The sequence below is a fragment of the Schistocerca gregaria genome, chromosome 7 (assembly GCF_023897955.1).
Source record: "Schistocerca gregaria isolate iqSchGreg1 chromosome 7, iqSchGreg1.2, whole genome shotgun sequence".
Taxonomy (NCBI): domain Eukaryota; kingdom Metazoa; phylum Arthropoda; class Insecta; order Orthoptera; family Acrididae; genus Schistocerca; species Schistocerca gregaria.
In genome coordinates, this window is record NC_064926.1 from 299804560 (window position 1) to 299831996 (window position 27437).

Sequence of the window (27437 nt, forward strand, 5' to 3'; positions counted from 1 at the left end):
GCTAAGTCAGCGAGTTGCGCGTTGATGATGATACGATGATGATGTCAACACACTCACCCAGCCCCGACAGTAGAACATTCGCCCGTGACGGAAATCCAATCCAGGAGCCCTTGATCGAGGATCAGCAACACTCTAACAAAAATTATTTTAAGTGCGACTGAAATTCGTGAGTGGGACGTGCGTCTATTTTAATGATTTTTATTATGAATCTAAGAAAGCTGACAGGTAGCAGAAAAAATCACTAGATATTAATGGAACTCCTAGATTTGCGTACTTACGTTGCGTTGTGGTCATCCAATGATGGGCAAGGGAGTCAGCTTAGCACTTAGTGACTACCTTTTGTAATCTGACAGCTTTTTTAGAATCATAATAAACAAAAATGCAAACCATAACACAACGAGCTATTGACGCATATCAGTAGTTTTGTCATGATGAGCGACTGTGACGGTACTAAACTTAAATGTGGTGTTATTGCGATTGATAAATAGTGCTAATATAAAAAATAAATTATTTGTAGTTCGGTGCAGCGCAAATTTTGTATTATTTGTACATTTAATAACGTCAGCTCCTCTCAGTGTCTGCCTGTTATCTGCGACTGTTCTCGCATAACATAATCAAATGCAGCCTCGCTAAAAGCGTCCCATGTTTTACCTGCAAGCAAATAACGTCCCTCTGTTTGTCGTACAGCATTTAAATAACACCGTCGTTGTGAATCTTTAGGCGTCTCAGAACCTATAAGAGACACGTGACGCTCGGTGACTAAAATGCATTTGGCTTATGACTGATATTGGTATGGATTAAACACGTTGAGTATTGTATAAAAACTGTATTCATTACGTTGAATCGTGTTACATAGAGTCAAGGAGATTAGAATAAACTTACTTGTGCACAGTGTACCAAAGAATGATAGCATTTTCACAAATATGATAAAGTTCAAAAGTCAAAAAGAGTAATAAGAGTTCTGAACGAATAATTATTATTCCATATTTAGCTTTATATTCTTCAAATTAATAAAGACCTTGTACTACACACTTTCTAAAGAAGCCTACTTTGTTCTTCGCCGTTTAAGCTATCTTCATATCAGATTTCATCAAAATGGGTTCAGCGATTCCGTCGTGAAAGTTTAATAGAGCTACTTTCGCATTTATAATATTACCTTGTACTTTTGGTATGGGTGCTACTAGCGGCAGTATCGAAAAGGTCTGCATATATGTAACTCAGTCAGTGATTTGACTTAGTAGTGTGGCAGATACGGCCGTGGGACTTAATTCGGGAGCGAGGTAATGGATGAGTAGACTGATCACAAGCATATGGGAAAATTCAGTTCAATAATTGAAATTGTTTATGATATTGACCATGGGGGTTACTGACAAAAGTGATTACGGATGTAGAGGAAACAGTTGATGGCGATACGATGTTTTTCACAGTTAAGACAGAAGCGTATCAATGACGACAATGAATTCAAAATACAAAGATATTGGAATGAGTTTGATATGATAACAAGTACCTAAATTTTACAAGTGAACTTAAAAATGTATTCCGATGAAGAAAATATCTTAACACTGGAGACGGTTGCTTAGGAATGGACTTGAACATCCCAAGTAGCATTTATAGGAATTATCACTGTAACTGATACTGAAATACTAAGAAATATTTTAAAATATGCATCACGTAACACTCAAATTCTTGCTGAAAGACTATCTGTAACAGGATAGACACTTCACAATTTCTGTTGGAACTACGTGTATTCTGTCTCTCTCTCTCTCTCTCTCTCTCTGTCTGTCTCTCTCTTCCTCTTTCAAGCCCGACACCCACCGAGATGTTAGGTTCGGTAAATTTCTCACCTGAAGGATTGCCCTGGCAAGTTTGCGAGGCGAGCCCGAAGTTGAAGGCTCTCGGGCCCATTTACTACCTAATGGCGACGAACAGCCTTTAAGCAGAAACAGGTCTTCTCAAAGAGCTCGCCCGACCACGTTAACTCAAGGAGCTGACTGCAAACTTCAAGCTTGCATAATGAGAACATTAATGCAACTACGAGGAAGTATTACTACCTTTTTTTGCGGTTTGCAGGCAACTCGGGGATAATGGAATTACTGTCATTTAAATGTATCCGTTATTGTACTGTTCATGCAGTTGTCGAATGTAGCACAGTTAGGAATTGGTTTGGTTTGGTGCCAGAATGTCATTTTCGTGTACGTAACTTGTAATTATATCCTGTTTCTTTTCGTCTGACAGTTGTAATTTCCATTTGTAAGAGTTCCATTCGCATTTGAGTGTATCACGGTTCTAATTCGTGCCCAGTCACGCAAATTTGGGTATTCTCTAAATATCTTACGATCCATTTGTCTCGCCGACCATCTTATTCAATCTGTGCATGCTCTTCAGTTCTCGAGTCTTTGACGATCGTTTAAACTAACGTCATTTTCCAATTTTTCACTTTTCACACATGAGCGCAGACTACGTGGGGGCTCGATCACCCACAAAAATTTTTAGTTTGATAAAAACAAAATAAAATAAACATTTTTCACTGGCCTTTATCAAAAAGTAATGAATTATTAAAATACTGAGATGGAAGTCAAAATTTATGACCTCTAAAACATATCTGTTTGTTTCAGATGTCTTTGTGCAAACGCAATCAAGCAACACATTTCCCCATTCCTTGCCTTCCTCTGACCAAGTCAAAGAGTCAAAGGCCTCTCCAGAATAACAGTCGCACTAAACTGTGATTGGAATCCCGTTTCTTCGTTTTGCTGTCATGTTTCCTTACGAGTGACACGCCGCAGTACGCACAATTCGTTCATCAACAATAGTTTTAAAATATCTGCTTCAGCAATAATAAAGAATAATCCGAGTTACAAGGAAGCCGGTTGTTACAGACTACCTCAGTAGTTTTTTTTTTTTTTTTTTTTTTTTTTTGTAAAGCGGTGTATTTTAAGACTTTAGTGAAATTGCTCTCATGTAATTTGAATTGTTGTCGTTTTGTTTGTTGAGACAATGGACAATGGACGCGGGAGTTTGTGCTGCAGACTGAAGGTGTGTTACCGCATTAGTAGCTAGTACAAAGAAGAAGGTCTACTGATGGAAGGCGTGCTGCTCTTCGCTGGGCAAAAGTTTTCGCAGTTTTCAAACGTTGCGCAGTTACTCGATGCGTATGGAAAGCTGAAATACAATATTGAGAATCGCTTTTACACACACTTTCGAATTCGAACATTTTCTAGTTGCTATAGATAAATTCGTCATAAGGTTGTCGTTGTCATCACAGGTGGATATTACTAACACCGACAATAATGAAAAGCATGCTCAGCGAAAACATAACGAACCTGAAGATGTGACTTCTGAGCTAGCGCAGTTTCAAAGGATGCCTATAATACCGTTATATTTTAGTTTATCATAGGACATATCTTTATGACACAGGCAGTGTTCATAAAAGATTGAAAATGAAACGTAATCATTTAAAAAAATATAGAGGCTGCCCAGAAAACATGTCCTACATTCCGCCATTGATATGCACCCACAGAAATTTTGGAAACCCGGCGCTCGTGCTCTCATAATGGGACCACGCCTACTCGGCACCACTAATTTCGTCGAAATTATAGGTCCGATCTCAGAGGGTGCGGGGGGGGGGGGGGGGGAGGACAAAACCGAGATACTGCACTGTGGCACACTTAAGACCAACTATCGTGTCTTATATCTGTTCACTTTAATTACAGTTTCTTCTTTGAAAGTTATTCGCAGAGACCCATGGAAAAAACCTTTCTTCGAAACGTAGTCGCAGTTCCATATTTTTGTATACTTTTCAGCAAAATATTGATAGCCGGAACATGCAGTAGATTACTTCACTTTATTTGCAGTGGGAGAGACGTAAAAACTGAAAATAAAGGAAATAGAAAAATAAACCTTTCCCAGAGGGACTCGAACTCACGACCTGTGCATTACCGTTCTGTAATCCTTCCCCTGCGTCATTTCCTTACTAGTAAGGCAACAGAATTTGCTGATGCTTCGCCCGACCCGCGCCAGAATGCTATTTTTTCCTAAACCCTTGGCCATTTGGAGCTCCCATTCCCGACTGCAACAGGAAAGGGAGTGTGTTACAGTGGTACACAAAATACCCTCCGCCACACGGCGTAAGTTGATTTGGGGAATAAGAAGGTAGACAGCAAGCCATCCAATTATATGACAACTCTCGAGACAGTGAATCTGTCGTTGAAATGTCTTCTCTTCTTTAATGTTAAACTCTGAACAGTGCGCTATTCCATTCTTCTGGTCTGACTTTGTCTTCATTTCCATATACGTAGGACACCCTAAGTCACTCATACTCTGCTACATATATGACATCCTTGGTGGTCTCTGACGGTTCCTGATGTCAACAGCGCCTCTGCTATAACTCCAATACCGTTACTCTAACTTTCTTGTTCGTATGTGCATCAAGAGAGTTTGGTTTCCTGAATTTTACTCAGCTCCATATTTATGTTAATTCTGTCTCTCCAGACGATCTTCCGTGCCCTTCTGTGGCACTTAATCTTCACGGGTACTCTCTAGTTTGTCTATAGTCATAGTTTCACATCGTGTAGGTCCACACACCAAATGCTTTCATGGTCGATTTCCTTACTGCGAGATTGGTGTTAAGGTCTGTAAATTCTTCCCCAAATTCAATGTAAATTCAGCCTCCTGAACTAAGTTCGAGATTTCTTTCCGAGTACAACACTATTAGGGAAACCCGTTAATGAACGTAACTTTGAAACTTCCTGGCAGATTAAAACTGTGTGCCGGACTGAGACTCGAACTCGGGACCTTTGCCTTTCGCGGGTAAGTGCTCTACCGACTGAGCTACCAAAGCACGACTCACGCCCCGTCCACACAGCTTTACTTCTGCCAGTACCTCGCCTCCTACCTTCCAAACTTTACAGAAGCTCGTGAGTCGTGCTTGGGTAGCTCAGTCGGTAGAACACTTGCCCGCGAAAGGCAAAGGTCCCGAGTTCGAGTCTCGGTCCGGCACACAGTTTTAATCTGCCAGGAAGTTTCATGTCAGCACACACTCCGCTGCAGAGTGAAAATCTCATTCTGGGAACGTAACTTTGATGTAGAAAAGGGATGAAGTAGGCCTATGCCGTTTACAAACTCTTTGGCAGTCTATCCATGGAAATAAATTGTCTGACACAATGCAGAAGTGTTTTCAAATGTAAAGATATTCCTCCTTAAAAGCTGGTTCTGTACCGCAGCGGACCTGTTGAATAAAAATAATTAGTGAGAATAACGGCCAGCAAGAGGCATATGTGTATCTGGTGAGAAAAGTCGTGGGATGCCTCCTAATATCGCGTCGGACCTCCTTTTGCCCAGCGTAGTGCAGCAATTCGACTTGGCATGGACTCAACAACAAGTCTTTGGAAGTTCGCTGCAGAAATAATGAGCCGTGCTACCTCTACAACTGTCCATACTTGTGAAAGTGGTTCCAGTGCAGAATTTTGTCCAAGAACATGACCTCTCGATTAAGCCCTGTAAATGTTCGATGGGACTCACGTTGAGCGAAATGAATGCCCAAATCATTCGCTTGAATTATCCAGAATGATCTTCAACCTAATCGCGAACCGTTGTGGCCCAGTGACATGGCGTATTAAAAAAAAAAAATCCCATCTTTTTTGGAGAGCACGAGGTCGTCTGCACCTCCCACATTAACTCCTGTCGTTATTTCACGCAGTGTTGCCCTGACAACGTAATCGCAGCTGCTCTCGGCCGTTAAGTGAAGGCCGTCGGCTGAGAGGTAATGCCTGAGAGGCACAATTGCCAAACGATTTCCGAAATGGAATGTTGCATGGGGCTAGCTCCAACTACCATTCTTCGTTCAAATTCTCTCAATTCCCGTCGTGCGGTCATAATCACTTCGGAAAACATTTCAAATGGTATCTCCGCCAGTGCACTGCCAAATGGTTGAAATGGCTCTAAGCACTATGGGACTTAACATCTGAGGTCATCACTCCCCTAGACTTAGAATCACTTAAACCTAACTAACCTAAGGACATCACACACATCCATGCGAGGCAGGATTCGAACCAGCAACCGTAGCAGCAGCGTGGTTCCGGACTGAAACGCCTAGAACCGCTCGGCCACAGCGGCCGGCAATGCACTGCCCTTTCATACCATGTATCCGTGATACTACCACCATCTTTATACTGCCTATCGCTAACCAGTGACTTTTTTCACCACAGCCGGCCGCGGTGGTCTTGCGGTTCTAGGCGCTGCAGTCCGGAACCGCGGGACTGCTACGGTCGCAGGTTCGAATCCTGCCTCGGGCATGGATGTGTGTGATATCCGTAGGTTAGGTAGGTTTAAGTAGTTCTAAGTTCTATGGGACTGATGACCTAAGATGTTAAGTCCCATAGTGCTCGGAGCCATTTGAACCATTTTGTTCACCACAATGTAAATACTCTCAGATGTATTCGTATCTGTGTGTTCCATGTGTGTTCTATTGACAGGTTCTTCGTCACAACGACCATCGTTGGAACACGTAACTAGCCAGCTACCTAACTAGTACCATGCCCTATGATTCTGTTTTCCAAGCAGGTAAATTTCTCAATCACATTTACTGCCTTTCATCCGTTCTCATTCTAAGAGGTTCATATTCTTCTTCATTGATGCACACCATCCCTTGAGTGTATTTTCTGTTTAATCTCATACCGCACTAGTCACAGGAAATCTTTCACATTTTTCTGAGGAATTTCTTTAAGTCTTCTTTCGTCTCCCTGGCCGTCTGTCTTATGTTGTCCCCCTGTATGGCTGGGTAGTAACGTACTCGCCTCCCATGCAAGCGGACCTGGGTTCGATTCACGGTCGGGTTGGGGATTTTCTCCCTCGAGGACTGGTGTGTTGTTGTTATCATCATTTCATCCTCATCGTAGGCGCGCAGGTCGCCCAATGTGGCGTCGAATGAAATAAGACTTACACTTGGCGGGCGAAGTTCCCCGAGCAGGGGCCTCCCGGCCCACGATGCCATTCGCTCATTTTATTTTTGTCTTCTGTCCATTAATTGTTTTCCCTACCACGATTGTTTCGGGAAGTTGGTATACAGCTTCCTGGGCGCAGACATTGAATACAAGTAGGGAGAGATCACATTCTTGTGTGCCGGCCGGAGTGGCCGTGCTGTTCTGGGCGCTACAAAAAATGGTTCAAATGGCTCTGAGCACTATGGGACTCAACTGCTGTGGTCACCAGTCCCCTAGAACTTAGAACTACTTAAACCTAACTAACCTAAGGACATCACACACATCCATGCCCGAGGCAGGATTCGAACCTGTGACCGTAGCAGTCGCACGGTTCCGGACTGCGCTCCTAGAACCGCGAGACCACCGCGGCCGGCTGGGCGCTACAGTCTGGAACCGAGAGACCGCTACGGTCGCAGGTTCGAATCCTGCCTCGGGCATGGATGTGAGTGATGTTCTTAGGTTAGTTGGGTTTAAGTAGTTCTAAGTTATAGGGGACTGATGACCTCAGGTGATAAGTCTCACACTGCTCAGAGCCATTTGAACCATTTGAACATCCTTCAGCCATCACGCATTTTCTAATATTTGTTTCCTGTTTCTTATGAGAATTTTAATCAGTTTGAAATTTGTGTTTGTTGATAATCGATTTTGGAATTATAATACCAATCTCAGAGCTGGAAAGCCGAGCTGAGGGAGAGGAAATTTCCCTTCAGAACCGCGTGTAGGGCAGTGTTTTCCTTTTGTAAACTAACGAACTAGCTCCGGTTGCTCCGTATCGGGCGCCGCTGCGATAGCCGTCTCTTCACCTTGACTGTTCGTCCACGGGCGCGGGGCTCACTTACAGCGGCTGATTTATTTGGCAGAGCGCGGCGTTTACTCGTTTAATTAGGCCGCTGATTACTTCTTTTCTGGAAGGCAGCGGCCGGCGCCGGGCAGACCGCAGCGGCGAGCGCCGCGCTTTGAAGAGCGCCTTCTTGGCCGCCGCCAACTAATTTCAGAAGTAATTAAAGCAGTCGGGCTCGCCGGCGGGAGACGCAGAGTGCAGCAGATAGTGTCAGATGCGAAACGTTAATTAATATTATAATTATGGCCCGCAGTGGTGGCTGCGACGGGCGGGCGGCTGCATTAGCTCGCGTGCCTCTGCCCGCGGGCGGACGGGCGAAAGCACCCGCCACCAATCGAAACAGCCGACGCCCGTGGACTTCCCCTTCGGCTCCCGGTACTCGCCGTTTGGCCTGCCTCTGTGCAGGGTCGGGGTGGAAAGGTTGGATGCCAATGGACTGTAACGAAACGAATAAAGTCAAATATGGCTGCGTTACTTTCACTAGAACGGTGAAACGTAGACCCAGGGTTTTAAGATGACACACTAGTTTCTTTTATTTGAGCCATGATAAACGATTTTATTATACACCGCTCGAAAACACAGTACACCTGAAAAGTCGACGTCGATTTTCATCTTAGTGCCAAGGCATACCCAGGAGCAGATATAGGCTCAGTGTAGTAGTGATGAAGAGTAGGCTAAGAGATTAGCCAGCAAGAATCAATCCGCAAAGAGGTGGGATTCAGGAGTATTAAGCAATGACGGGGTACGGTTGAAGTTCTCTTGGACTGTAGATACATTAATAAAGAATAGGCCAGTAGGCAGTACAGTTGAAGAGGAATTTCTAAACAGGGTAGTTACAGAAGTTGGAAAGAAAATCATAGGTACAAAGAAGGTAAATGCGAGGAAACCACAGGTAACATGAGAAGTACATTAGCATATCGATGAAACAAGGAAGGACAAAAATGTTCAGGGAAATTCAGGGAGAGAGCAAGACAAATCGCTGAGGAATGAAATAAATAGAATGTGTAGGGAAACTAAGTTGAAATGTGAAGAAATCCAAAAAGAAATGATAGTCCGAAGGACTGACTCAGCATATAGCTAATTCAGAACGACTTTAGGTGAAATTAAAAGCATGGGTGCTAACATTAAGAGTGCAACCGGAATTCCATTGTTAAATGCATAGAAGAGAGCGGATAGTTGGAAAGCCTACATGATGGCCTGTATCAGGGGGAAGATATGTCTGATGTGATAGAAGAAGGAACAGAAGTCGATTTAGAAGAGATACTGGATCCAGTATTAGAGTTAAAGATAGCTTTTGGAGTACTTAAGATCAAATAAGGTAGAAGGGATCGATAACATTCCACCAGAATTTCCAAAGTCATTGGGGGAAGTGGCAACAAAACGACTATTCACATTGGTGTGTTGAATGTAATAGTCCGCCAATATAGTGTCTGACTTTCGGAAAAATATGATCCACACTATTGCGAAGACAGCAAGAACTGACAAGCGCGAGAATTATCGCACAATCAGCTTAACAGCTCATGTAGCCAAGTTGCTGACAAGAAAAATATAGAGAAGAATGGCAAAGAAAATTGAGGATGTGTTAGATGACGATTAGTTTGCCTTTAGAAAAGCTAAAGGCACCAGGGAGGCAATTCTGACTTGCGGTTGATAATGAAAGTAAGACTAAAGAAAAATCGAGACACGTTCATAGGATTTGTCGAACTGCGAAAAGCGTTCGTCAGTGTGAAGTGGTGCAAGGTTTTCGAAATGAGAAAAAGAGAAAAATAGGCTTAAGCCATAGGGAGAAACTGGTGTGTTCATGACCCAAGAGGAAATAATAAGAATGGACGACCGAGAACGAAAGGCTCGGATTAAAAAGGGTGTAAGATAAGGCTGTCTTCTATCGTCGCTTCTGCTCAATCTGAAAATCGAAGAAACGATGATGGAAATAAAAGTAAAGTTCAGGAGTGGAATTGAAATTCAAGGTGAAAGGATATTAATGATACCATTCGCTGATGACAATGCCATCATGAGTGAAGGTGAGGAATAGATACATCATCCGCTGAATGAAATGGACTGTCCAATGAGTAAAGAATATGGGTTGAGAGTAAATCGAAGAAAGACGAACGTAAGAGAAGTAGCAGAAATGAAAAGACAGTGGTGAAACATGGACTGTAGGAAATCAGGAACAGATGAGAATCGAAGCATTCGAGATGTGGTTCTGCAGACAAATATTGAAAATTTGGTGGACTGATAAGGTAAGGAATGAAGAAAATGGTTCAAATGGCTCTGAGTACTATGGGACTTAACATCTGTGGTCATTAGTCCCCTAGAACTTAGAACTGCTTAAACCTAACTAACCTAAGGTCATCACACACATCCATGCTCGATGCAGGATTCGAACCTGCGACCGTAGCAGTCGCGCGGTTCCGGACTGAGCGCCTAGAACCGCTAGACCACCGCGGCCGGCAAGGAATGAAGAGTTTTTGCTCAAAATCAGAGAGGAAAGGAATATGTAGTAAACACTGACAAGGAGAAGGGATAGGATGCTAGGACATCTGTTAAGACATCAGGGACTGACATCCATGGTACTAGAGGGAGCTGTAGAGAGCAAAAGCTGTAGAGAAAAATGTAGATTGGAATACATCCAGCAGATAATAGAGGACTTTGGTTGCAAGTGCTACTCTGAGATGTAGATGTTGGTACAGGAGAGAAATTCATGGCGGGTCGCATCAAATCAACAGCCATCCGGGGCATATCCCACCTGGGCTGTAGTACATGCACTGGTAATGGTTTCAATGTCGTTCACCAACACGTAGCGTAGTGGCATAGCTACCTGAGCGCCACCTGCGTCTGCTTCTTGATAGGGAATGCTCACAGCCAGAAGACTCTTTGTGGTACAAACGTGTGGAGCAAGCGGACAACCATGCCATGGAGACACACTCATGCTTTTTACAGCCAACTGTGCGAGTTTGAAGGGGGTCAAATTGTGTCCTTCCCAGTGGCAGGATGGTCCTTTCGGAGAATTGCCACACACGCTGGACGTGCTGCGTCACTTATGCAACGATGCTGGTATCAGTGGTCACGTGTACATCAACACCAGTAGATAAGGTTCCGGACGTTCATTGAGCACAGGCGCCGGCAAGGATACTTGTATTCTAAGGGGCAGCAGTCGCAGAACATACAGCTACCACAGCACGGATATGAGCGCTTTTGAGCCCAGACGTGTCAACGCGAACTGGTGCGAACCAGTTATTAGCAGTGGAACTAGGGCATCTGCTTGCACGGCACGGCTCTTGCCGTCAGAGTATCGCTTGGTAGATGGAAGGGCGCACTGTGGTCTGCGCTCTGTGGTCTTACTGCAGTGGAAACAGATACTGCCTGCACGTGACTCATGAGTGCTGGTGTCGTAAAGTGCACTCGTCCAAGGCTTAATTGTCTAGAGTGGGATAAGATGGTACTTGAATTACGTAACCATTACGCGGGCACTAAAGACTACACTGTTGAGCGCCCATATCCACCATATCCATCCATCTAAGCATTACGGCTCCTCATCTCAGCCTCTAGATACCACTAATATTCTACTGTGTTTCTGTGAAATAGTTAACATATTTCTGTGACAACATTCAAATTTGATTTCATTAATGCAGAGGTACTTCGATACATCGATATGTATATATTGTAAAGATATTACTCTTATGTGTATTCTTTCTTTTGTCACTATGACCTTTGACGTACTTGTAACTCTGATTTTTGGGCGCGTAAGCGGTTATTAGAGAGTCAAGCTTTGGTCGTCATGTTTAAAAGACGCAAATTGTAGTCAGTTTATGAAATGTGAACTTTAACAGTGAGGAAGATATTGTCAAGTATGTTTTATATTGTGAAGTGATGTTTTGGAACGCGTTACATGATATTGCAACAAAAGTAATGAAAAGGAAGTGTAACTTAAATTCAGAGTGCTGATTACTTTTTTACATCACCATTGTCCTAACTTGCAAAAGTTTAATCTTAAAGAGTGGTTTATGAAATACATCTATAAAACTTTTGAGTATCGCAGAATAACACCTAGGCCTCTTTGCATCCGAGCTTGGAATCACCACCACCTACATTTTCGATGATTGAGCCATGAGTTCACAACGAGACCAGCGTGGGAAACACGAAAAGATGAATGCTTAGTTTAGCCATTATTTCAAGAAATGACTTTATTAACTCTGCTCTAATGACATCTGCTACATAATACAACTTTGTTGTTGATCGAGAATGCAATATTTAGCAGCGCGAGCAACACTACAATCACCGGCCGATGTGGCCGAGCGGTTCTAGTCGCTTCAGTCTGGAACCGCGTGACCGCTACGGTCGCAGGTTCGAATCCTGCCTCGGGCATGGATGTGTGATGTCCTAAGGTTAGTTAGGTTTAAGTAGTTCTAAGTTCTAGGGGACTGATGACCTCAGATGTTAAGTCCCATAGTGCTCAGAGCCATTTGAACCAACACTACAATCATAATTAATTTTTGACCTTTGTTATGGTAGGGTTGTTAGAAGCTACACCTCTCGTTCGTATTGGTGTTTCTGGAGGGGGTTGCTAACCAGCACTCGGTACTTACAGAATGTTGTCAGAACTATTCATTTGCCATTCTAGCAACAGGAAAATGATGTGTTGTTCCAATAGGATAATGCTCGTCACACGCTGCCCGTGAAACTCGACATGCTCTGCAAGACATGCAGCAACTTCCCTGGCCAGCATGATCTCTGGACTTATCTCGAATCGAGCACATATGGGATTATCAGGTGACTCGTCATCCAACAACTCTGACAGAACTACTTGAACAGGTCGAGCAGGCGTTCCCCGGAACAGTGTTCGCCAACTGTTCGATCGACAGTATCGCAGAATCAGTGCCTGGATTGCTGCCTGTGGAAGCTGCAACACGTACTAATAAGGGTGTTTCAGTGTGGGTCGATATTTGGTATCACAGGATGTTATTAATCTGTAAATTAAATCATTTCATTTACTCCATATGCTCTAAAAGGGTGTAATAATTCGTTCCGGAAGTGTCAAAGGTGTAATAAACAGATATGGCCAGACGTTCAGGAAACATTCCCCACACATAAAGTATGTTAGATGCACATGTATCCGAAAAAGCTCATCTTCTGTTACTCTTCATAACCACTTTAACCATGGGAAACACAGTCTATTTTGAATCATACTTAAGAAACAGAATGTAATAAATTATGTTAATAATTCAAACAGTGAAACAGTGTTGGAAGCAGAAAATATTTTAGTGGCATGGAAGGTTCAGCCTTGGCTGCACTCCTGTTCCATATTATGTGTTGTCGAGAAAATTCACAGAACTGTGCAATCACGTCATCTACAAGGACTTTCCGGCAACCGACTATACCAACCAAGCAAATCAGCTGTTACCAAACGCTGCCTAGAGCATAAACAAGAAATGAAATACGATGAAACGAGCATTATGGGGCAAATGCCCGATTTCTGAGAGAAGTATAGTTGAGGATACTATAGGGATAAACATATCAGAAGCTGCCGACGCCGTTGGACTTACCTCCTCGACTCGGGGTACTCACCATTTAACCTGTTACTGTGTATAATCGGGGTGAAAAGGTGATTCACGGTGGATAAAAGCAGACCTTCATGGAACGAACGTCACCGTCAAATTGAGGTGTGTCTTTCCCACTAGAACATCGACCGATTACGTTTTGTCGTCCAGCCTAGTACTGAACGAAGAAAGTGAGGTGATACATACACCTAGGATTTTGAGGTGACGCACCATTTTCTTTTAGTTAAGAGGTGGTAAATAAAATGCATGAGGAGACTTTCCCACTTACAGGGTGACAATTACACAGGCCAACAAACTTTTTTTAAACCTTTTTTTACTTTGGTAACTGATCTTTATAGATTTTTGTGAGTTGAATCCAAATCTAGCCATAGTTTTTTTTGTATCACCCATAGTTTTCGAGCAGTATGCCTTTTGTTATATACTATAGAAATCCTATGCTATACGGTAAACAGGGAAATTAATGAAACGATTTGTCACAACATAAGCATGGTTTGTATTAACAGTAAGCTACATAAAACAACTTCTGAACTTCTCGGTGAAGTGCCCAACAGTAGTTGCCTATCATGTTGGTGTCCCAGCGGCCTTGGTAGCGTTTTTCCATCACTTTATTGTCCTGGTGAAAACGCTCTCCTTGCTCCTCACTAACGTCTCCCACATTGTCCAGGAAGTAATGAAGGTGACAGGAAACGGAAAAGTGAGGTTAGATTGACAGTAAACAAAACATCATCTGTTAACACAAAAATTGAATCCACCTTTTTTTTTGCCAGCAATTTTTTTCATCAGAGTTACCACCTCCTTTTTGAATTATTTCAACTGTATAAAAGCTGTTAAATTCTTTAAAAAATCGCTTAATTTAATAAATTTAACTGTAAAATATGAAGAAATGGTGGCTGATACAGTTTTTTAAGTATATTTGGATTTCCCACCATAAAAAACATAAGAATAAGGTATTTTCAACAAAAAAGTTTTTCCATCCTTTGCCTTTGTTATAGAACTATATGAAATAAAATCGTCTTAACTTCTGAACGGTTTGCGTTGGGACGTTCTAGCGGCACGGTTGGCCGTGGGGCGTGATGGGAACTACTATGCGCATTATGGTTTATTTTAGCGGCGAAACCCACTTTTATTATGATGGGTTCGTCAATAGGCACAAGTGGCGTAATTCGGGGACTGAGAACGTGCATTTCCCGACCGAAACGCCTCTTCACCCTCAACAGGTGCCGATGTGGTGTGCAATGTCCAGTCACGGAATAATCGGTACGATATCCCTTGATGGCAAGGTGACAACTGGACGGAACACGAAGTCTTTCGAAGATGATTTCACCCCCATTATCGAAAGTGACATTGATTTCGACAATATCTGGTTAATGCCAGACGGAGCTCATCCCCATCGAAAAAGGAGAGTGTTTGAGGTGCTGAAGGACCACCTTGGGAACCGCACTCCGGCTCTGGGGAACCCAGAGGCCACTGGCGTGGGCCTCGATTGCCCGTAATATTCTCTGGATCTGAACAAATGGTTCCAATGGCTCTGAGCACTATGGGACTCAACTGCTGTGGTCATTAGTCCCCTAGAACGTAGAACTACTTAAACCTAACTAACCTAAGTACATCACACACATCCATGTCCGAGGCAGGATTCGAACCTGCGACCGTAGCAGTCGCACGGTTCCGGAGTGCGCGCCTAGAACCGCGAGACCACCGCGGCCGGCGGGATCTGAACACATGCGACTCATTTTTTTGGGGGGTATTTAAGGACAAGATGCAGAGCAATAACCCCAGAACCATTGCTGAGCTCAGATCAGCCATTCAGGAGGTCATCGACAGCATCGACGTTCTGACACTTCAGCGGGTCATGCAGAATATCGCTATTCGTTTGTGCCACATCATCGCCAACGATGGAAGGCATATCGTACATGTCATAACCTAAATCCGATTACCTATAGTGACGTTTACATGTTGAATAAAGTGTGTGCACGCCGTAGTTCGTAACTATTTTACGTTTTTTCACATGTAGTACAATAAATTTCAACCTGTAAAATGTGTGACATGAACATGGGTCCGGATGCACTTAATTTTTATAGTTGCTGACAAATCCTTCATTGCTCGCGTATTCCTTTCGCGAGTCCTACATCAAAAACGAAAACAAAAAATATACTTTGTTTGTAGTGTAATATCGAAAAAATTTAATTTTAATTATTGCGTGAAAACAACTTGAAAATTATGCAGTAGACTGGGTGTAAGACGATCCCGGGCAGTTTCTGTATACTGGGAGCAGCTGCTTCGCGTGTGTGCAACGCGATTTTGTAAACTTCTCTATGGCAACGCCATTTTATAACTCCATGTACGGCTATTGTTTTCGCCTGCAACTGTTGGCGCTTCGCAGTTGAAGCTGTCAAAAGCGCTGCCCCGTGTCGGGGATTTCCTGAAGTTGACTCGACTGTAGAAGTGTCTTAGTAGTAAATAATAAATGTATTACAATTTCATCTATGAAACTGTGTCGTCAAATGATTCACTGCTCTGTGTGGATAATGTTTGCAAAATATTTTGAGAACATGGGCAGTAGCAAGGAAGTAAGAGGTTTAACCCATATGCACAATGTGGCAGTTTTTCACTTCATTAGTTTTTATGATATCACGTCTCCTGATTTATATGTGTTACCATGATATAATTTTGTAGGTGCATTCAGCGGCATATGTGGATACTGTCTGAGAAATTTATTTTTCACGGAAGTAATAAATTTAAACGTTATGTAGCATTTTTCAACGCATCTCATTGTTTTATGTTCGTATCTCCTGAACTTTGATTGATAGGTAGGTCTTACTCCCACAGCGATGTTACCTGGCAAAAGGGTCTTGAGTACTGAGTTGGTTGAAATCGGGCCAGTGGTTTAGGAGGAGACGTACATACAACACCTACAGACATACACACAGCCCATTTTAGTAACCTGTGGATCAGAGCTAATTTTCTACTTCTCTTCGTAATCACATTTATCATGGGAAACACTCTTCTTTTGAGTCATACTTAAGAAACAGAATGCGAAAAGTTGTGCTGAATAACCCAAACAATATTGGAAGGAGAAAACATTTTAGTGACAAGGGAGAAATCACGAGGGTGTCCCACAACGTTCAGGTTTGGTCCAACTTCTGTTCATTATTATGAGCTGTCGAGAAAACTCACATAACAGCGCATTCACATCTCAAACAAAGATTTTCTGGCAACCGACTAAACCAACCAGGCGAATCAGCGGTTGCGGAGTACTGTCTGTAGCATAACCATGAAATTAAATGCTAGGAAACCAAGATCATGGTGCAAACTCCAACTTTCTGGGGCAGTATAATTGAGGAACCTACAGAGATGAAGATATCAGAGCTGCCGAAGCGCATGGACTTACCTTTCGGCTAACGGTACGTAGCGTTTGGTCTGCCACTCTGTGGGATCGTACTGGAAAGTCGATTCACGCTGCATAGCAACAGGCCTTCACGGAACAAATGTCAACGTCAAATTGGTGCGTGTTTCTCCTACTAGAATGTCAACATAACGTTTCGTCGTCAAGCCTGGTACTGAACAGTGAAAGTAAGATGATACATGGACCTAGGATTTTAAGGTGACGCTCGCTTATCTTTCATTTGAGATGTGGCAAGTGAGTTTATTATAGAGATTGTAACAAAAAGGTATGACCAAACCTTCAGGAAATATTCTTCACACATCAAATGTATTACGTGGGAGAGTATGGAATAAAATATATTGAGGATGGGAAATTGCGGAATGTATGTAATAAAATGAAAATTATTTAATTCAGAGATTTCTAACTAAAGAAACTTTGAACCCAGACAATATTAAACGAAACTAAATTTGTCGCGGAGCCGTCCGCGGTGGTCTCGCGGTTCTAGGCGCTCACTCCGGAACTGCGCGACGGCTACGGTCGCAGGTTCGAATCCTGCCTCGGGCATGGATGTGTGTGATGTCCTTAGGTTAGTTAGGTTTAAGTAGTTCTAAGTTCTAGGGGACTGATGACCTCAGATGTTAAGTCCCATAGTGCTCAGAGCCATTTGAACCATTTTTTTTTTGTCGCGGAAATGCTCACTCACAGTGGCTATACATTAGGTGCCGAGATAGTATTCACGTCTAATTCATTTCACTGCACGCGACCAGGAAATCTGCTTCCAAATGAGCTCCGTAATTAGGCCCCGATAATGACTTACCCGATATAACAAGCTGAAAGAGAAAAGCACTGCACTCTGTCCTGCAATTTACCGCTTGTCAAGAAAGACAACAGGCTATCCACTTGTAGTTGTATTTATAGCTAACAGCGCTCGTAGTATTAACAGCATTAAAATGTATGAAACATATATGTCATTTACGAAAACGGAAAGGATGGCTGTAAAGGTAAAAATGATATCTCAACTTATTTAATTTTCTCAAAGTTTCAGATCCAACATTTAAACTAATTGTAATAAAATTACTCTTTTTAACCCTATCACAGACGCCAAGCGTTATGAAAGTACAAAACTGGTATCAGGTTTGCTGTTAACCGTCTTGATCGTGCCGATTTTCGTAACAAGGGTGAGCGCGGCTTACTTTGTACACACATAAAGAATAGCTGTCTTCACGTCAAAAAGGTAAATATGCAAGAGCAAAATAGCAGTTTATTGTCAGTGTAATTAAACAACGATAAAATAAACTTATATGAGCTAAATTGCTGTTTAATTAAACAATAGTAAAATAAATTTTCGTCATATCATTCTGTCGCCGTGTACAAGTGTTACCCTACAGCAATGAGCATTTTGGAGCCTTATACAGCATATGTGCATCAGGTTCTTGCCAAACACTTATTCGATTACTAATTATCTCCTTGACATCAATTATGGAATTTCGCTGCTACCTCGTAATCTGCATCATTTTGTTTCACGGGTCGTAAATTTTTTTCTGATATAGCTCGCTTTTTATTTTTGGATGTATGACCACGCTACTTACCTGTGGTACCTGATGTAGTGATGAAAGGATAGATTTGGGCTTACAATTGTAAAACAACAGTGCAACGGTACAAGACAGTGTTTTTTTGAGGTAGTGCGCTTTATGCATAGACGCACCTACTCGAGGGTTAAATCATTAAATCAAAATCTCGTGCTGACTAACAACAGTGGAAGGAACTTGCTAACACCTTGGACATATGACTGACAAATCGTCTCCTTTACCTAACACTCGAAATCACTGAACAATCGAAGTTAACAAACCACAATAATCGCTATATGCACACAGAGCAATGTGACAAATACTTTTTTGTTGCTGAGTCGTTTCGGCATCAAAATCAAATTCCAGAAATCTTTCCTCCGATAATACTAACTTCTTAGACATTCTCCGCTACTCAGATTTTCTCATCTTCAAAAGGAAATCATTTGCTCTGACCCAGTGCTTCTCAGCTAAACCATCCTATCAGCATCACATCTCGCCCAGGACTCGGCTACTGATGTTCTGCCTACTGTGCTCTATTTTGTTCAATAGTACTTTCTTAATATTCAAAGACAATGTACCATTTCATACGTCCAACACCTACAAATGTATGTATGAAAGTTAGTGTCTTTGCAGTCGATCTGTTACGCAAGTGACTGACAAACTTGTGCTATGGAAAATTATGACTCAGTAAATCGATACATTGCAAACACAGTCGACAAACTATTTCCTTCATGTTATAAGAGTGGACAGTGTATTTCTTCAACATTCTGCTATAACACAGGTCAAATTGATCTATAAAATGTCCCTTGTCATGTGAAGTAAGTGGCTTTCTCCTTATTCGGACGTTTCACATGAACATGGGTCCGAAAGCGCTTTGTTTCCATGTTAGAGCACAGTTTCTACTTCCCTTCATAATCACGTTAATCGCTTGAAACCCAACTATTCTGAATCATGCTTAACGAAAGCCATAGGTTGTGCTGAATAATTCAAACAATGTTAGAAGGACAAAAAGTAACAAGGGTGAAATCACTAAAGGAGTCCCGTGGGGTTCAGGTTTGGCTCCATTCCTGTCCATTATTATTATGGACTGTTGAGAATTCGCACAAAATTTTGCAATCACGTCATCAAAGATTTTCTGCCAATCGACTAAAACGAGCAAATCGGCTGTCGCCCAGCAGTCCCTGAAACGTAATCATCAAATGAAAAAGCAGTATCATGGTGCAAACGTAACGTTTCTGGGACACCATATTTAAGGAGTCTGCATATATGAAAACGTCAGGTAACATCATGAACAGGGATGGAGACTGCAATTTAAACAAGGCTTGGGGTCCAGTACTCAGTTTATTGAGATCTCGTCAGCTGTCGCATCCACCAGAGCTGGAAAAAACGGAGAGAATTGCTTTTCACCGAATATCAAAGATAGCGGCTGTCTGGAGTAGAACTCAGCTATAAATAGTCTGGTTGAAGTCCCGACAGTGAGTACTCACAGAAGCAAAACTCGCAGCACTTGAAGTTGATGTCTGTGTCGGTCGTCCGACTATTGTGCATGACATGGAAACAACAACTCGGTAGCATATGCAGAAGCACATCATTAAATAAGTTTTTGATGCAAGTTGGTATCCACTCGCAGAAATCAGGGAAAAATGCTCCTCTAAACCTGTGTATCCCTTATCTGTTTATCATCCTTCGGCCGCCACCACATCATACATAAAATTGATATGCAAATGTGATCACTCTAATTACGGAATTTTATGAATTAATTTTCTGCCTCAAGTGCTTCACATTCTTTAATCTACGTAATTATAATTTTTTGTCGTTTTATCTCCATTTCTTGACGGAATGCATTAAAGCGTGACACTAAAAACTTGACCGAGCTGCTTGCCAAATATGTTCAGGTAGGAATGGTCGCCTGAAAAACGGGAGCACTCGTCCACTTCAAACACGTCCGGATTATTTCATTGCGCTCCTCAGAACATCTCTGTATATCATCTTTCGTGAGGCTGCGCATGAACTCTGTGATTTCTACAATGCAGTTGAGCGCAGGAACACGTATGTTGCATGTCGACTGCTGCTGAGGTGATTGATTGTGATCACACAAGGTGAGGCTATAGTTCAAGAATGGCAGGAGGAACACGAGAACTGACAGCTCTATGAGCTTTTCCCAAAATGCAGGAAAGACTTCAAATGAATTATTTTCAACTCTCGAGTCTACGATTTATTTATATATATGAAGACAGTAACTGTTCTCAAAAGAACATAATTAAGGAGTCTGTCCTCGAAAGAACAGAATACTGTTGATGACCGTGCAGCTTTTCCCTGACATAAATGATGACTAACTGAAACCCTTAGCTGCCGGCAGGTGTTGTTGATATACCTCGATGTGGACAGTTGAAAATGTGTGCCCCGACCGGGACTCAAACCCGGGATCTCCTGCTTACATGGCAGACGCTCTATCCATCTGAGCCACCGAGGACACAGATGAACAGCGCTACTGCAGGGACTTATCCCTTGCACGCTTCCTGTGAGACTCACATTCCCATCTGTTCACAATTCTACATATGTAATGTACCTTATAGACATTTGCCCAAGTAGTAAATGAGTTTTGCGATTTGGGAAGCAAAATAACTGATGACTGTCGAAGTGGAGGGGATATAAAATGTAGACGGCTATAGCAAGGAAAGCGTTTCTGAAGAAATTTGTTAACATCGAGTATAGATTTAAGTGTCAGGAAGTCGTTTCTGAAAGTATTTGTATGGAGTGTAGCCACGTATGTAAGTGAAACATGGACGATAAATACTTTCGGCCAGAAGAGAATAGAAGCTTTCGAAATGTGGTGCTACAAAGAATGCTGAAGATTAGATGGGTAGAACACATAACTAATGAGGAGGTATTGAATAGAATTGGAGAGAAAAGATATTTGTGGCACAACTTAACTAGAAGAAGGGATCGGTTGGTAGAACGCCTTCTGAGGCATCAATGGATTACCAATTTAAAGGAGAGCGTGGAAGGTAAAAATCGTAGAGGGAGATCAAGAGATGAATACACTAAGCAAATTCAGAAGGATGTAGGTTGCAGTAGTTATTCGGAGATGAAGAGACTTGCAAAGGATAGAGTAGCATGGAGAGCTGCATTAAACTGGTCTCTGGACTGTAGACCACAACAACAACAACGACAAACAAAATACCCGAAAAGGTATAATGTTGAGGGTTTATCCGCTACATCTACATGGATACTGTGGAAATCACAATTCAGTGCCTGGCAGAGGGTTTACCGAACCACCTTCTCTATTATACCATTCTCGAACACTGCAGTGAAAAAACGAACACCATCATTCCGTGCGAGATCTGATATCCCTTTTTTATGATGATTGTTTCTCCCTCAGTAGTTCGGCGTCAACAAAATATTTTCGTATTCGGAGGAGAAAGTTGGTGGTCGAAATTTCGTGACAAAGATTTCACCGCAACGAAAAACGCCCTTGTTTTAATTATGTCCACCCCAGTTCCTGTTTCATGTCTGTGACACTCTCTCCCCTATTTCTCGAAAATATAAAACGTCTGCTACACTTTGAAGTTTCTCGATGTACTCCATTAGTAATATTTGGTAATGATCCCACACCACGGAGTAGTACTCCAAAAGAGAATGGACAAGCGTAGTATAGCAAGTCTCTTTAGCAGATCTGTTTCATTTTTAAGTGTTCTGCCAATGAAACGTAGCTTTTGGTTTGCTTTCCCAACAAAACTTTCTGTGTGTTCTTACCAGATTAAGAGCTCGTAACTGTAATTCCTAGGTATTTAGTTGATTTACGGCCTGTAGAGTTGATTGATTATTGTAGAACCGAAGTTTAACGGATTTCTTTTAGTGCTCATGTGGATGACCTCACACTTTTCATTACTTAGTGTCAATTGCCAGTTTTCGCACCCTGCAGGTGTCTTTTCCAAATGGTTATGCAATTTGTTTTGTTCTTCTGATGACTTAATTAGACGAAAAATGACAGAATCATCTTCTACAATGTAAGATTGCGGCTCAGATTGTTTCGTAAATAGTTTATATGGATAAGGAACAGCAGAGGGCCTATTGCTCTACATTGGGGAACGCCAGAAATCACTTCTTTTTTACTCGATGACTTTGTGCCGGTTACTCCGACCTTTCCGCCAGGAAATCTCGAATCCAGTCACATAAATGAGACGATATTCCATAAGCACGCAATTTGATTACAAGCCGCTTATGTGGTACAGTGTCAAAAGCCTTCTGGTGATACAGAAATACGATATCAGTTTGAAATCCCTTGCCAGTAGGACTCAACATTTCGTGAGTGTAAAGAGCTAGTTGTGTTTCACAAGAAGCAGGTTTTCTAAATCCGTGTTGATTGTGTGTCAATAGACTGTTGTCTTCGAGATCGTTTATAATGCCCGAACACAGTATATGTTTCAAAATGCTGCAGCATATTGACGTTAATGATATGGGCCTGTAATTTAGTGGTTTACTCCTGCTGCGCTTCTTAAATATTGGTGTGACCTCTGCAACTTTCCGGTCTTTGGGTACGGATCTTTCATTGAGTGAGCGGTTGTAAATGATTGTTAAGTATGGAGCTATTGCATCAGCGTACTCTGAAAGGAACCTAATTGGTATATAGACTGGAGCGGAAGACTTGTTTTCATTAAGTGTTTTTAAGTTGCGTCACTACTCCTAGGATATCTGCTTCAAAGTTAATCATGTTGGCAGCCGTTCTTCTTCCAAATTCTGGAATATTTACTTCGTCTTCTTTTGTGAAGGAATTTCGGTAGGCTTTGTTTAATAAAAGGGACGAGAGAAAAGTAAAACTGACAAGCATATAACTAAATACTAGTGAATACCGCAATGTAGATATGTTTTCAACTGCATGTGGCGGGATGCTAATTGTTGGGGAATGTCAGGAACTCTATGGACCCCTGGAGGTATGTGTTTCGGAATAAAGTGCAGTTAAGAAAGACTGGAAACTTAATTATTAATTAGGAAGTTTATTTATTCAGTTATTAAGTAATTTTGTCGCGGTATTTAATTGATTAGCTACAGACTACGCCCGTGAAATAAGTTACCTAACGATATGTTACACAAATTGTTTCTGTGCGGAATAAAAATTAACTGTGTGCTGTATTTTTGAGTTAGCAGACCTAGAGGTATATGAGCTAGAAATAAGTAAATAACGCAGTTCGAGCTTCAAAGCAGTGGAGCACGAATTCTCTAAATCAGTTACTCTTATGTTTTTATGAAATGGTATCTACCGTGTCACATTGAAATGTTTTGTTTAAGTAACATTTTCCGAAATAACATTTATTAATTTTGGTTCGTCTTATTTTCAGGTAAGAGCAACACATTTCCTGTGATCTCTGCACGATTCTCGGGTGATTCTCATGCCACTAGGGTAAGTAACTTGGCAGTCAGACAATAGAAAGTGACAACTCTTTAAATCCTTCCTACATGTCAACAGAATTAGATAGTGAACGATTGTCTAGAGTTCTCCCGTGTACTATAATGGAATGTAAACTGCCCAACAGAACTGCAGTGTGTCTGTTTCTTCATTTCTCCATGTTCGCTAGAAATCAACAACTTATTCAATCACTCATTCCCTAACTGGATAAAATAGATTAGGACACAAAGCACATCCTACCACACTTTTTGGTGTAGCACGTCGGTCGACATTATAGAGCGAGAAGTGTTCTTCCTCGATACATGCGTCTCACGTATTACTGCTGTGCTCCCACCCCATTAAACTACTCTTCCGCCCCCCCCCCCCCCCCCGCACCCCCTCCCCAGGTATCCCTTCCGTTGCCATCTTGCGAGCGGTTGAAAGTTACTGCGATGGATCTGTAGCTGCAATCGCGATTGGGAGAGGAGCCTGCAGCCGGATTTATCATAATTAGCTCGCTCTCGAAGTTTGCAACTTCGTCTCGAGAAACCCAGCCAACTGAAAGCAAATTGGCAAGCTCGGATTTTGGTATCGTCAGCGATAGTAACGCGATAGCGACAAATACTCTTAATTAATGTTTGCGGTGCGGCAGTTCCCCTGAGTCACAGTAATAATCCATGAAATCTCATTTATTGGCTTTTGTTTGTAGCTGATTCTCCTAATGATCCCGAACTGTGGTTGTTGTCTCTTTCAGCAATAAAACGCGGAATACCGAGTTTAAGCGTCTCAACGTAAATCAAACATTTGCTGTCTGTGACAACTCAGGCGAAGGAAACCGATACTTGCTACTCATTTTTCTTTCCTAGTACAAAGTAATCGAAGATTTCTCAGTAGTTTTGGCCACATCCGCTGGTAAATAAAAGCGAGGGAGAAAAGAGTATCTTTCCTGCTTGTGACCCGTGACAATGTATTACTTGGAGATTGCAAGCGCATCGCGGGAGTATCAGATGATAAGGTTTCGGTATAGATATTAAATCATGTGGCCAGTGAATGTATTATGATACTATCTTCAGAGAGAATCCGAACAGTGGCCTTTCGTGATCGAATTTCAGCGGAAGCAGAAATTTTTGTAATAAATTTTTACTCATTCCTCCTTAAAAAATCATATTTTCCTTCGTAGTGCTATGATGTAGATTTATTGTTGTTGTGGTCTTCCGTCTGAAGACTTGGTTTAATGCAAGCCTCTTCAGTGCTGCATAGCTTTTCGAAACTTGTAGCCATTTTAATCTGTTTGCTGTATTCATGCCAGTCTCATTGTAAAACTTTTATCTCCTCCCCCCACCCCCCAACCTCACACACACACACACACACACACACACACACACACACACACACACACATACTTTCTTGAATCACCAAAGTCACAAATTCATTGCTGCTTCAGGTCTTCAAGATGTGTCCTAGCAACCTATACATTCTCTTAGTCAAGTTGTGTCGTATTTTTTTTCTTTTTATTCAGTCCTACGCGAAAACCTAAACAGGAGGTAATCTGAGCGTTTGAGACGAAGATATCCGAGCTTTCAGATTAAGTTTCCAGATATGTGAGTGGCTGGAAGACTTTTTAAGTAATAGAAACCGCTACGTTGTCCTCTACGGCGAGTGTTCCTGAGACATTAGGGTATCGTCAGGAGTGCTCAAAAGTAGTGTGACGGGACAGCTCTTATTTTCTGTATACATAAATGATCTGACGGACAGGGTGAGCAGCACTTTACTGCTGTTTGCTGATGAAGCTGTTGGGTGACTGTGGCAGGATAAAATATGGCTTGGACAGAAAGTCTAGTTGGTGTGGTGAATGGCAGCTTGTTCAAATGTAGAAAAATTCAAGTTAATGTAGATGAGTAGGAAAAAAATTATGTAACGTGGGAATACAGCATTTTTAATGAGCTGGTTGACATAATCACGTCGATTAAATACCTGGGCGTCATGCTGAAAAGAGTATGAATTGGAATGAGCACATTAGTGTGTTAGTTGCGAAGGCGAATGCTTGTATTCGTTGTATTGGAAGAATTTTGAGACGGTATCTGTAACGCTAGTAAGATTCGTTACAGATTACTGCCCTTGTGTTTAGGACCCCCATCAGGTGCTTTGCAGGAAAAAATCGAAGGAATTCAGAGGCGTGATGGTAGATTCGTTAGCGGTAGGTTCGATCAGCACGCAAGAACTATGAGAACGTTTTGTGAACTCGATTGGAAAATCCATGGATGGAAGACGACGCTCTTTTCGCGAGGCAATGTTGCGGACATTCGGAGAACCGGCATTTGAGGCCGACAGCAGAACGACTCTACAGACGATAACTTACATGTCGCGTAAAGACAGCAAAGATACGGTGAGAGAAATTTGGGCTCCTATGGAGACTTATAGATAGTCGCTTTTCCCCCCAATTTGCAAGTCGAACAAGACAGGAAATGACTATAGTAGTGGAGGGTACAATCCGACATGTAGCGTACGGCGGCTTGCGGAGTATGTTAATAGTTATAGGTGTAGGTAAGGTATGAGGGGCTTCTCCGCAGAATCGGCGAAAAAAAAGGTACATATAGAAAACACTGACAAGAAGAAGGGACAGGATGATGGGACACGTATTGAGATCAGGGAATAACTTCCATGGTACTAGATGGAGCCGCAAGATTGAAAACTGTAGAGGAAACAAAAACAGTAGAATACGTCTTACAAGTAATTGAGGGAGTCATCTGCAGAAACTATTTTGAGCTGAAGAGGCTGCCACAAGAGAGGCGTTCGCGGCAGGCTGCAAGTATCTCAAGATTTTTCCAGTGGAATAGCTAAAGAAAACCAGGGAGTGAAATGATACGTCATGGGGAAATTTAAATAAGATTCGTAATAAATTAACAATACCAGGTAGCAGAAATATATGTAAACATAGTTCAGGTACATACTGTTCAAATGGCTCTAAGCACTATGGGACTTAACTTCTGACGTCATCAGTCCCCTAGACTTAGAACTACTTAAATGTAACTAATCTAAGGACATCACACACATCCATGCCCGAGGCAGGATTCGAACCTGCGACCGCAGCAGCAGCGCGGTTTCGGACTGAAGCGCCTAGAACTACTCGGCTACATCGTCTGGCAGTACATACCGCAGGGAAACCATCAGCTTCTGTCGAGGTGATATGGGACGCCTAAATCTTGAATTTTATCTCAACTGGTAGAAAGCTGTTGTCTGGAAATTCTGAAATATCTATAGAACGATGACTACTCCTGTTTCTGCTCCTTGTAAAAAGTGGAAACCTCCTTCACAGTCTCGATTTTTTAACATTTTTCTTATCCAGGCTCTTTTTTTCTCTCTGTTCTTCATCATCAAGTCCAACAGAAATCGTTGCAAAGTGCTTTAAACTAATTTTCGGCATATTATGACGGTCTACCACGAACTACGGATAGCGCCTTTGGTGAGTATTTTATGACCAAGCTGTAACGCCACAGCGTTCTTCCACGTTGACGTGCCGTGTAATGTGAATTCTCAGGAATTCCTCTGACCGTCGACGTTCAAAAACGTGACTGTAATGTTCCAGCAAGTGTGAATCCACCCTTATTCGGCGAGCAGGTTTTCACTTTTCGTGAGCAAAGAGCTGGTACAACGTCGGAAGAAGGAGGTAGTGGAGTAGGGCGAACGGGTCGGTGAACGCCGGCCAGACGCTCGTGCGCCGG

The 27437-nt window shown here is 42.2% G+C and overlaps 1 protein-coding gene and 1 non-coding gene across 2 annotated transcripts in view; one reads left to right on the forward strand and one right to left on the reverse strand.

Annotated features, from left to right (window-relative positions):
- The window catches only part of LOC126282042 (fat-like cadherin-related tumor suppressor homolog), a 1587586-nt gene that overhangs the window by 87448 nt on the left and 1472701 nt on the right, over positions 1–27437 (forward strand). The gene's annotated exons all lie outside the window — the stretch shown is intronic.
- Positions 20729–20802, reverse strand: Trnat-ugu (transfer RNA threonine (anticodon UGU)). Its single transcript has one exon. It is a non-coding gene; the product is annotated as a tRNA-Thr (tRNA).